Genomic DNA, 13,413 nt, shown 5'->3' with positions numbered 1-13,413 from the left:
AGTTCTTTTTCCCTTTGTCTCTTGGATGAGTCAAGGTGATGGGATAGCACCAAAGCACAATCTTTCAACAAACCATAAGAGAATGAGTGATGAGTGCCATTTAAATTGAAAAGATCCCACCTAAAAGGACTATCCTACTGAGTAATTTGAGGTGAGGTCATCCTCTGGTGTAAATCACTAGCTCTATTAAATCAAGCTCTAGCAATTACAGATAATGGATTGTGAAACCCAGCTTGCCAAGCTGCAAAAGGAAGGCTTATTTCCATGAAATGTAGTAGTATGGTCCTGGGAATGATTTCAAGACTGATAAGATACCTTCAGAGGTATCATCAGAAACCTGTTTGGTCTTCTGGCACAAAGAGGATAACAACTGGTCAGTGTCTCAGAGATAAATATTTAAAGCTTTATCCATATTGGAGAAGGGCAGAAACTTTTATTTTTCATCTGTCTTAGGAGAATTATGGATGGATAGGCAAACCTACCATCATGAGGGCTAGTGCAGGAGAAGGGCTTAGAAATGAAGCATGGGGCCACTCTACTGTCTCTTTTCTCTCCTATTAAAATAAGTACAGATATGGGAAGCAAGAAGCATTTTCAAACAGATGCCTCGAGTTGAATCCATACTGAAGTTGGAAGGGGGACAGACAAAACCCCAGTGAGAATTCAAAGCAGACAGAGCCTGCAGGTTTTTACTCAGCATGCTAGCACTTTTAAATTTATTTATTTATTTATTTATTTCTACTTTTTTGTTAATTCTTTCTTCTTAGACTTTTAAACATTCACACAACTATTCTGAATAATTGGTCACAAGGCAGGCCACATTTTACTATTTGTTAAGTCTGTTGATCCAGTCTAACCAAACACCACAGGTGATATGTAGGTGAGCAAGCAGAGCAGCACAAGAAGAGCAGAACTGCAGAGCTAAAGCTGTTGATAACAAGGAGCTGCTTTCACAGTACACGTGCTTCAGTCTGGCTCTAGTCTGGTCCCTGGCACTGGACACAGTTAAGTGAATGTGGACAGGAGCTTTGTTTCAAGCACGCTTTCCTTTTCCAAACTAAAACACCAATGCAGATGCAGCCATAGCATCTTCATGGCAAGCTGCATTTTTCACATGTGCACACTGTGATGAATACTACCCAGATTGGTGAGGAAGATGCTTACATGTCTAGCTCAGGGACACACAGACTAGGAGAGCAGGAGGAAGAAAGATGCTGAACAATCATATATTCTGACACTGAAACCATACTGCCATATTCCTCCCTGTTCATGCCTCTTATGGCAGCAAGTTCCTGCCTGCTTAGCCTGCTGAAATGGCAGGTGATGCTTTCATCGTTAGATGCACAGTCCTACTGCGGCTGTGCTCTTTCACGCCTTTTTGTTTGTTTGTGTGTGTGTGTATGAGGTTTGTTTCTTTGACTGATTTTGGGTTTGTTTTTATTTCACAGAAAAAGCAAATGGTTGCTTTTTTCCACAAAACTATCTGCAGTTGATATATTTAATACAGAAACAATGAACTGAGGCATTAAATGCATCCTATTTAGTAAAAAGTAGCTAGAACTGGATGGAAAGGAAGAGCTCATACAACACCTCATGGAAGACTGCAGTTGGCACTTTTGTGTGATAAATCTGAATAGACTATAATTCAGTAATGAATTCTTTTTTTAAAAAAGGCATCTAGAAAATAATTCCTGATCTTAGATCGTTTTCAAGTAGTGTGTCCAGAAGTCTTTATTTAATACAGAAAAGTGACAACTATTTCCTCCTTCAAAAATGTTAACCAGACTTTCAATTCCTGCTCTCTGAAGGATGCTGTCTGTTTTCAAGTGGGGTGGTTTTCTATTAGAAATAATTGTTTTGTCTTTTAAATATATATATATATTTCAAATATTCACTAAAGTTCTGAAAATATTCAGTACATTTCACTTGGTCATTTTAAACCCCCAGTTTTGTAAGCTACAAGGTAGGACACTTAGCTAGGACACTAAAGATAACCAAAGAGGAGGAGTGCAACACAGATGAATTTTATCTAAAGTTTTTGCTTCATCTCACATTCATTATCAAAGTTTTAATGCATTTACTTCTTCTTGATGGCTCATTAGAGGATTCATCTAACTATGAGGAACTCTCAAAAATTTTTTCTATAATTGTGTGAATCCTAAGAAATTTTTTAAGCTTAAAAAAACTGCCAAGACTTCAGTTCTACCATGAAACATGATGAAAATGTGTGAAAATTCATCCCATTAAAATAGCGTGTTATTCTTTTACTGTAAGTAAAACTGAATGTGCAGATAATATTAGGATAGCAATAATATACAATAAATATCTCTTTTGTGAGAATGACAATAATTGTCCCAAACAAGGTTACTAATTCGCTTCTATTATTTTTGACTGCAAAGGATAATAAAATTGAAGACTACAGATACTAAAGTGGTCCTGTTTGATATGTTCTAATATGTTTCTTTTTGCTGCTTTTTTTTTTTTTTAATTATTGTCTCTGGTATTGTCACCAGCTCAGGAAACAGCAGTGGTAAATCTACTAACAATATTAACTCTTCACAGTCCTTTGATGTCTCAAAACTTGCCCATTTACATTTTAAAGTGTGCTATACTTTACAGGTATTCAAGCAGTAGGGGAATGCAATGTAGATCTATAATGCCACCTTTTTTCAGACTGATGAAATGCAACTACTGTATGCCCGAAGTAACCTAACACTAAAGTATAAACAGTGAGAACTTATTGCTCCAAAGTGCTGCTCGTGAAATTAAATGTGTGTTTTTGAATTATCTTCCACAAACTCCAAATTGTCTGATACAAGGGTGTTCCCACAGGGAGGATTTTTAATAAATAATGTGATTATGCATGTGCCAAGAGTCACATACTGTAATCAGGTTACGACACCACAGATCAACACTGTTCAGTGACAACGCTTAAAAACATATATACAATAAATTGCTTTAAAAGCCTCCGTAATTTGTGAAATACTCCAAAAAGTCAGGGTAATGGGTTGGATCAGAAGACTGTTAGTAGGTTATGGTGTTAGTCTGTCTAGATCTCTGGGCTCAGCTCCAGCAAGGGCTTCTGTCCCTTCAAGTTGCTTCCACCTGCTGTGAGCTGCAAGGAATAACCCTGGGGTGGAAGGGATGAAGTGTGTGACCTAATCTCTCCCATCTATGTTTCTGCAACAGCTGTTCACTTGCTTACACAAAATGAGTTCATGGTCTCAGCACAGTTCCCGGAGGACAGCTGTCTCCATCACCAAAACCATTGCTACAACAGACCATTAGGTGCCATTAATTGGTAACCTCATTAGCAACATCAGTAAAGGCACCAGGGACAGCTTTTCAGCTGCACTGGTGCTGTACAGGCAGGTTACGGTAGGAATGGAGGAGAAATCATTAGTGGCTTTACATCACCCATAGGGAGCCTTGGTACTGACACAACCCAGGTACTAGTTCAGTGGGCACAGAAGAAAGAGAGCTATTCACAGCCCCAGTGCCAAAAGGGACACCAGCCTCCAGCAACAAACCATGCTCTAACCAGGGGCTGGTTCTCTCTGTTTCAGTTGCCAGTATACTGCCTACTCCAGGAGAAAGCTGCCTGCTTGAGTGGGTGCAAAGTGATATCTCTGAGATGGGAATTTCCTGGAGGATAAACTGAAATGGAAGTCCCTCTGGATTTCTGCAAGCAGTAGTGAATGGGGATTATGAAGGGACTTGCTGTAATTCACAAGCAATGTTACCTGATCAGGCTTACGGGCCTTTGCTCACACATCTGAAAGATTAGCACAAAATTGCATCCAAAGGTCTGAGTGCATGGCACAGATTTCTGTTTGCACACACAGTGATCGAATCATAGAATCACCAAGGTTGAAAAACACCTCAAAGATCATTCAGCCAAACATCTATCTACCACCTGTTTCCCCACTAAACCATGTCCTTTAGTACAATATCTAACCATTTCTTGAACACCTCCAGGGACAGTGACTCAACTACTTCCCTAGGCAACCTGTTCCAGTGCCTCACCACTCTTTCAGAGAAGAAATTTTTCCTACTATCCAACCTGAATCTCCCATGATGCAACTTGAGGCCATTATCTCTTGTCCTATTGCTAGTTATGTGGAAAGGGAGGCCAACTCCCACCTTGCCACAACTTCCTTTCAGGGAATTGAAGAGTGCAATAAGGTCTCCCCTGAGCCTCCTCTTCTCCAGACTGAACAATCCCAGCTCCCTCAGTTACTCCTCACATCACAACTGTGATGAACTAAGGCTATAAGTCAAGTAGGATCTGTAGAGAGAATTAGGATCTGTTCCCAAATGAAGGGAAACGAGATCTACAAAACTCTGGCAAAACATCAGATAAAAAATGTTTCCATCAGGTCTGAAACAGAAGTAGAAAATGGCATGTCAGATACTGACAGTGAATTCTCAATGTAGCCAGCAAATGTCATGAATGAAGTACCTATCAGAGATCGTCAGGAAAATTCACTAAAAGGACTGCAAAAGTTTTCACTCCAAAAATATACTGCTCTTATGTCAGACCTGAGGGAGGGCTTGTGTGTTCAATAGGGCACATTGAACTAAATTAGTTGGTAAATAAAGAATATTGCCTTTTCTATAATAATTTGTTAATGTATGTGCAGATCACATTTTACAAAATGAAATGACCTCAACAGACTTGTACGGGGCTCTTTAACAACCCATTTGTAGGCTTAATCTTAAATTACATTTGCCTAATTCTACATTTTTTATCACTCCTACAACAGCACTTTTCTCTCCTGGGCTACCTAGCCAAGAACAGGTACCAGATGCAAAGCCCGATGTTTCTGCAAGGCAGCACCACTGCAGTCAGATCATTTACACCAATTTTTCTCCTCTTCTTCCTCCTCTCTCCCCATCTGTAAACAAAGTCCACAGCATGAAGAGGCCAATCCCTGCCAGCAGAAGCAAGTTTTGAAAAACACTGCTCAGCCATATGTTCAGCCCTGACCAGCAGGATCGTTAGGAGGCTGACATCTGCAGATGGAGAGTTCATATCACCATTCAGCAAAAACATGCTGCTACTGCACGCTGAAGTCAAAATTAGCCAGGCTTTGCTTAGGATAAATTTTCAGCACTGGCCTGCAATTTCACCTTGCCAATTAATTTTCTACTACACTGCGATCTAAAAAGAATCTAAGGAAAAAAAAAGTGGTGGTGATGACTGAAAAAGGAAGCCTTTAAAAACTCTTCTAGTAATCCTTTTTCTAATGAACATTCTTCTGTATCAAGTACTATACTGAAACTGTGTGATAGAAAGCACTTGTTAATGATGAACCTTCATGAAAGCCCAAACTTTCTTTGGCCTATAGCATTATGCACTAAGAGGATACAACCATCTTAAAGGGTATCTTTAACTTATTCAAAGACCCAGTAGACTGAAACTTTCTCCAAATAAATTCTCATCAACACCTTTTTAATGAGGATAAGAATATAAGTCTTTCTCACCTTACTTAATGCCCTTCTGAAAACAGTGAGAATACTCAGTGTTCGTGGGAGTCATACTGGTTCTTCCTATGGAAGCAGTAGGATAAAACACATTTTTCCCACTGTTTTTCTCTCCACTGCTCTTCTTTCAGTCTATCTGCAGCTCCTCATGTGCTCCAACCCTTTTTTTTTTTCAGGGCTTAAACAGATTTATGGTTAGCAATTTCCACAGAGACTGTGTGCGTGTTCTCTCAGGCATGCTCAGGCACCACTCATTGGAGGGCTGGGAATAAAAGCCGTGTCTGTTCTGCCACTGGCAATGAAATTCAGTGGGCTTGTGCTTGCTGTTCAGGCCTTCACTTCATAGCAGTCCCTTTCTTCAAAAGTCTACACTTGAACAATATGCCTCTACATGAATTTTGTGTTTTGCAATCTTATCTAATATGCACTTGTATCACCGACTGTAGAAGTGGGAGAGTTGGCTTAAACTATTTCCTTTATTTGCTTTGAATATGAATATGAATATGACAGAGATGTCCAAACTATAGATTCAAGGTAGAAGGGGGTTGGACTTTCAGTTACAGAATTTTATTCCTGTCTAGAACACACCCTAAACAGCAAGCAATTCAAAATGACCGAAATTGCAGATTAAAACCTCAGATTTGTAAATGCTGTATTAAGTGTGGAAAAGGTAGGGTTTTTCCTCATATTTTTTTAGTGAAGACAGTAGGTACACTCCAGTTCTGATCACTGATGATGTTGAGAGCCATCCCTTTCCTATTTTTAGCAGAATTAAACAAACAAATAATGAAAGAAAACTTTACTTCCTCAACAGCACTTCAAAAATAGGTGCTCTGAATAAGTAGGTAACCTGATTTACCCAACATGTGGTGCATGAAAAAAGACAGGAAATCAGAATATTTGTAAGTTAAGGACCAGCTATTAATCAAACGCTTGCCAAGTCTCTGCCCTAACCTACGCATGCCTGTGAATTTACTATCATACAGTATTGCTCTGCATGCTAAAGTTAGCAGACGTAAAGAATAGTTGATGAAAGAAAAGATGCAGACGAAATAGTCTGCTCTGTATAATTAAATTCTGTGATTATTCCTTCATATCTGCAGCAGTTAATATGCAAACTATAAGGATCTTCACAATTATTAGTACCACCCTGTGAAACAAAACGCAAACCCAGCAGTATATTAACATTTTTTTTCTGTAAGAATGTATCCTTAGTTGCACTTTCTTTATACAAAAAGACCAAACTTTCAAATTTCTCAGCTGCTTACCAGAACAGGAAGAAAAAGTTGAAACATAGTATTAGAATTCAATTATGTGTTAAATACAGTATAATGGCTATATTATTCATCAGGTTCATGAGAATTTGGTGCTCTGTGTCTTAATCTTACTTTAAACTAGTCTGTTCAAACTGAAGCAAAACCATAATTCATCGGTATTAAGTGACTTGCCCATTTTCTCACTCCTCTGTGAATACTGTGTGTATTAAGATAATGGGATACAGCACTCGGATGTGTTCAATAATAATAATGATAATAATGTTTCTCTTCCTCTCATTATGTACACATGCTGTGTACAGCTTGACTGATTGATACAGCCATCCACCCCAGAGCCAGTCATAATTCATGGCTTAGCTTGCAATGTGCCATGGGATCTCTTGAGATGAGTAGTACTCTACAACATCGGGGATGATGCAGGTGAAAGAAAAATCATTTGGTCACTTACCCCTGATTGTATAGGAATTTTTTTTTTATATTGCTTATGATGTAGTGTGTGCAGTCAAATTTTAAATGACTTTTCTGAGAGACTGTTTTACAGACTAGCAGAGGTAAGCATGGAATCTTTGGATGAGCCTCTGGGAACAGCCCGCTACAAATGTTTGTAGACTGCTGTGCCACTGCTCCTTAGTTATGCTCACTTGGAAGGCAGGCACTATGCTAACACTCCCTTGGACACACCGCAGGGAGAGTTTCCCTCTGCCACATGAGATCACGTCTGCAGATAAAAAGAGCCAGCAACAGCATCTCTGTGGTAGTGAAAAACAGGTGATCTCCTCACGGCTCTGCTGCAGCTTCCAGTTCCTGCTCTGCTCCTGCAGCTGCCAAAATACAGCTTCTCTTGTTAGATATCCAGAATTTTTTTTCTTTTGGAATAATAACATAATTCAGAATCCCATTGAAGAATCTTATTGATTTCAATGAACTATGACTCAAGCTCCCAAATTGTTCACCTCTTTCTACAATCTTGCTCTGTCTGCAGAGACAAGGGATACACTGTCGTCAGTTTCAGCCTCTCAGTAAAGATAATACAAAGATTCTACAAAGCTGATCATAGTTTCACAACCACCTTAGAGATAGCTGAGGGTTTAAGGCTTCAAGTCTACGTTACAAGGAGAGCCAAGATTTTCATCTTGCTGACAACATCAACGATAACATTTTTTAATCTGTAAAGCAAAATGCTATCAAGAATGCAATTTGAAAGAGAAACATTTTGTTTCTTTCTGCAGCAATTCAATATTAAAATGCATCCTCTGAGATGCTGCTGTGCCTACACGAATTGGCCAAGTGCTTGTCTCAGAGCTTCATCTTCTCCTTATTCTTCCTGGACTACATTTCCCAAGACACCGTAAAAGGAGATCTTGTGTATCATGAAACTTCTAGTTAAATCAAGGACATTAATGTAGTATGAATTTTTGCATCACATATCTCTCTTTGTAAATACATTATACGCACTCATTTCCTTGCCCTTTATAGCAATCACTAACTTCAAATATCCTAAATGGTTTTGCAGCACTTGTACCAACAGATGGAGTCAGCTGTGTGGACTGAATATGTACTGTATCCACATCACTTAAGCCCTGTCTGCTCTAAGAAATACGCTGTTACGTCCCTGATGAATCACACCTGCTACCCAAACCACAGATATGGCTGGTTCTCCCCCACAAGAGAAACCATAAATTCAAAATCCTGCATCTACAATGGGCAAAGAAGCATGGAGCACCTACAAGATGTTAAAAGACTGTGTAGACAATCCATGCTCTGTTCTTGCAAATAGCCTATTACAGTACTACATTCTGAGTGCTACAGTCTTTGAAAGGAAATGACACAGTAATTTCCCATCAAATCAAATCATTTCCAGCATAACTTTTCATTGGGGGTATTCTGCATGTATCCTGGCATTTGTTTTCTGGGGAGACATCAGGCACAGCTGCACGTCTGGTAAATATGTATGTTTGTTTTTATGTATGCGTGTGTGTGAAATTAAATTCAATTTGATTCAATAATATGTTACTGGCATGGCAGGCTGGCTAGCCTTTGCCTGAGAAAAACAAACAGACCCTTGAGGTAGCTGTCAGCAGCTGGTACAATGTGTTTGGGATGGGGTTTCATTCTCTATCTGGACTTTTATTCCATCTATCTATTTACTACCATTTCCAATCTTGTTCGGTCACTTTCAGCAGTAACCTCCCATCTGAAGGTACTTCACAACATGATGCTATCACTGCACTCTCTCCCAGGGTCAGCAACACACTTTCTCATCAGGCTTTTTGACAAACATACATTACGATTTCTGGTATAAGTAATATGTATATATATCTTCCTGAAATTCCCCCACATTTTGGCTGTTGAAGCAAAAAGTGTTACTTCATTTCATTTCCTCCTGATAAATTTTCTGCTGAAATGCTCCTTCTCCTCTTTTTGTTTTGTTTTGTTTGTTTGTTTGTTTGTTTGTTTGTTTTCTCCCTGTGTTTCCCCTTCTATGTCACGGCCATGCATTCTCCATTCGGTGTATCTGCCTCTGCTCTGCATATTCACTAGAATAAAGAAAACTATTTAAGATGGCACAGCATCCAGCCTAGCATCCTATTGTTTGCCTTCATCCTTTCCAGACCTCAGTGATATTGGTTTTGTGACCTCAGCTATACTGGGTTTCGTGAGTTATTAGAGAGTAAGGAACCATTTTGTTCATCTCATCTCAGATGAAGTTATACTATGTATAACTTAACCTGCAACATTATGTGAATTAATCCTTTTGCACCACTGATGATTTAGATATTACAGCAATTTATTTGGTCCCACACAAGTCAAGCTATTAGAATTATGCAGCCCAAGAAGTGAAATATTCATGATACTTTCACATTGGATCCTTCTGTGCTCCCAGGGTTGCAGCAGAAGGAATTCCCTCAGTTTGGATAAGATAGCACCTGGTGAGTACAGCCTTCAACAAGCTATTTACCACAGGGCTCTCATTTTCTAGAGCCTTTCAGGATGCAGCAGCATAGTCACACATCTTTTTTCATATAATGCTTTTACAATTTGATTTGTAAACCTCAGAACCTGAAACTTTGAGACTCTCCTACTATAAAGCTAATACTTATATAATTTGAGATACGTTCAGCATTCCTTCTATTTAATTAAATTTTAGTCTTTTGTTATTTTTATTTTCAGCACCTTCTGATTATTATTTTTTTCAAAGAGCTTTTATGTTAAGGCATTATGTTGAAAGGATTTGACTGAATTCATACCTTTCATTTTCTTATCTTTCACACTGATGGCCTTTGTTTTAAGAATAATTACTTAACCTGGATTTGGACCATTTAAAATCAATGAAACTGGTCTGAAAAGTATTGTGATTTAATAAATAAAAAATAAGTTGTTTAGTTCCCTATTTTCTAAATACACAAGACATAGAATCATAGAATCCTTGGAGTTAGAAGGGATCTCTGAGGGCCACTGAGTCCAATTTCCCTGCAATGAAAAGGAACACCACAGCTAGATCAGGTTGCACAGGGCAGGGCCTTATTCAGTCCTGCCTTGAAAGTCTGCAGGGCATCAACTCCACTAGGACCTTCTGCAGACTTTTAAGTGAAAGTTCCCAAATAGCAATTGCTGACCATTTACAGCTTACAAATCATCAGTATTGGTCTCTGTAACCACAGTAACCACTGGCATGTTATACACTCAACAGTCAAAAGTTGATAATAGCATACCTTGGGTCCTTGAGAGATTTTGGGAACTGAGAGGGAGTAACTGCTACAACTGACAGTCTCTTCTATAGAGATGGGAGGATTACTAAATGATTTTTGTCTGATTTTTTAATACAAAAGTAGAATTTTCACACAAGCATTTGACTGTAGATGAGATGTTTCAAGAAAAAAAAATGACAAACACCATGGAACTCACAAAGAAATTGTAACCGTTGATAATACTCCATTTTAAGCTATTTTAACATCTATGCAGGAAGAGACAGCTTCCTGCTCTTTTGTACACTAACATCTTCAGGACACAAATACAGCTTTGTGGTTAGCTCTTCACAAAGGAATTCAATGTTATTTTCACAAGTGATGCTATTATTGGTCAGGTGTATTACTATCCTATTAGGTGTCATCTGTCTACTGTTGAAGACAATGGGAGTTCCCCACTTTACAGGGATTTGATGGCGTATTCAAAGACACACAGTGCAGCATTAATTGAAGCCAATCAAAAATATATTTTGTATGTTACCACTAGAAGATAAACCTGGTTCTGGTGCCCAGGGCTATGCACATCCATCCTGACAGGGGCTGCCTCATCCAGCTGCATGGAGGAAGAGACTCACAGGTCTTTTTCAGAAGGGCAGATCTGACTTCATAGAATCTTAGAATTCACAGAATGGCTTGGGTTGAAAGGGACCTTAAAGATCATAGAGCTCCAACCCCCTGTAGCAAGTTAATATTTGTGTGTCAGAGAGCTGCCATCACATTTTCCCATCACAACCATGCTCAATGATTTTTATCATCCAGAACAGCCCATCCAGCACCCTGAGGGCCATAAGTTGAGTAGTATTGCTCCTCAGTGATCGGTGGATCTATGTACCATGCTATGTCCAAACGAGAACTACGAAGATCATTAAGGGTCTAGAAGGGAGGATGTATGAGATCCCTGGGTTTGCTCAGCACAAAGCAGAAGAGCTGAGGGGAGGACTCATGGTGGCTGCAGCTCTTCACAGGGTGTGAAGGAGCACCGCTGAGCTCTGCTCCCTGCGACAGTGACAGGGCCCGAGGGAACGGCATGGAGCTGTGTCAGGGGAGGAGCAGGTGGGAATTAGGGACAGGGTCTGCACCAGAGGGCAGTGGGCATGGAACGGGCTGCCCAGGGCAGAGGGCACGGCCCTGAGCTGTCGGAGTTCAGGGACAATGTTCACAGACACAGGAATTGGATTTGAGTGGTACTGCATAGAGCCATGAGTTGGACTCAGTGATGTTTGTGGGTCCCTTCCAATTCAGGATATTCTATAATTCTCAACACTATGTGTAGAATTTAGCTATGATCACACAGGGCTGGTAGGCAGGAGCAATCCTGAGCACTGGGTTCTGGCAAAAGCAGCAGCACAAGGTTTTTTCATTCTCTGCACCTTGACTCACGCCAATCATGGCACATCAGCAAGCTTTGGTAACTGCATGTGGGGCTGCAACTACTGACATGGGGCAGCACATCACAGTGTGGAGAATTTCCTTGAGGAACATGGGGCTTATTTTCAGAAGCAAGGGTTTCCCAAGGCCAAACTGCTGGCTCTCGTTGCCTATGATGCCCACACACCACACGAATACAGCGCAAGCCTGCTGTGGGCACCCTGATGAATCAGCGAGCGTGCTGTCGCAGCACATCCCCACCAACATCCCGTTACTATGGGTGCACTAAGAGGGATCACCTCCTGCGCAGGCAGGGCCGCTCTCCAAGAATATACATTCACGCTAATGTTTCCCCTCACCTTCCAATTTCAGCCACTCAGCTCCCGGCCGTGCACGACGACCGCCAGAGGCGCAGCGCCCAGCATAGGCGGGAGGCCCCGCTGCGGACCCGGCGGGGGGAGCGGCCGGCCGGGAGGAGCTCTGCGGCGGCCGCACAGGTGCTGCCGCAGCCCGTCGCCATGGGAACGGCGGGGGGGGGAACGGCCGTGCCCGCTCCCCCTTTGCCGCGAGTGGGCGTGAGGGGCGGGTGTTCGCGTGTGTGTGTGTGCGTGTCCCGGAGGTATTGCGCTGTTACTATAGGAACCGGCGGGGGGAGGCGGTGGGGGCGCGGCCGCACCCTCTCCCTCTCCCCCTCCCCGTGCCCTCAATGCCAGCCCGGGCCTCGCATCCAGTCACGGGGCGGCGGAGGAGCCGCGCAGCCATGGGCCGGGGAGCGTGGAGCGCGGAGCTGCCTCGCCCCGGCCCCTCCGTGCCTGACGGGGCGCCCGGCTGTGCCCGCGGCTCTGCGCATCCGCAAGGGGGAAGAGGAAAAAATAATTTGAAAAATAGTAATAATAATAATAAATAATAATAATAATAATAAACAAACCTACAACCATTAAAAAAAAAAAAAGGCTCAATGGTGGGTTGTTTACTGTACCATATGGCTGCAGGGGGAGGGGTGGGAGAAATGTCTGCCGGTTGCTGAACCGGTGCACTCATTATGTCCGATGGAGTCAGAGTCAGCTGTGCTGCGCCTCGTTTGGCCGGCGCCAAATCTCAAGGCATTCCCCCGAATTTCCCCCAGCACCTCGGCCGCCGTGGGAGCACGTGGTTTCTCCTCCTCTCTGCCACCACTAGACAGGAGATGACAGGGCACGGCCCGCCCTGAGGCTCCAGAGCCTCCATTTTGAGCATCGATGTTTTCTGCGGGGCCTCACCAGGGGCTTCTCCCTAGTCTGTCTCTGTTAAAACCTGTGCGTGCCTTTTGTTTTGTGATGTGTGGCGTGTAGCTCACAGCCATACCTGATGTGCCCAAAAATATTCAAATGCTGCTGGTATTTTTCATGGTTTGGTTTGAGAAGAAAAGCTGGCCAATCTCAGGGCACCTCTGTGCATTGCGGATGTGTAAGAAGGGCTGAGATGGAACATTTTTGCCACCAAATGCCATGGAGAGTGGTCTCTCTTGACCAGGATCAGTGGATGTGCCTCAGAACGGC

General features: G+C 41.8%; 1 protein-coding gene across 5 annotated transcripts in view; it reads right to left on the bottom strand.

Annotated features, from left to right (window-relative positions):
- The window catches only part of NOL4 (nucleolar protein 4), a 185,728-nt gene that overhangs the window by 157,785 nt on the left and 14,530 nt on the right, over nt 1-13,413 (bottom strand). The window contains exon 1 of one of the 5 annotated variants that reach the window (XM_048939466.1): nt 12,235-12,251. The exons of the other annotated variants lie outside the window; for them this stretch is intronic. The gene's annotated coding sequence lies outside the window, so the exon portion shown is untranslated. Of the gene's footprint in view, nt 1-12,234; nt 12,252-13,413 lie in introns of those variants that run through there. 5 annotated transcript variants of the gene reach the window in all.

Source organism: Lagopus muta, chromosome 3 (genome assembly GCF_023343835.1).
Source record: "Lagopus muta isolate bLagMut1 chromosome 3, bLagMut1 primary, whole genome shotgun sequence".
Taxonomy (NCBI): Eukaryota; Metazoa; Chordata; class Aves; order Galliformes; family Phasianidae; genus Lagopus; species Lagopus muta.
The sequence above is the reverse complement of the archived record's forward strand: the minus strand, read 5'-3'. Positions and strand labels throughout refer to the sequence as shown.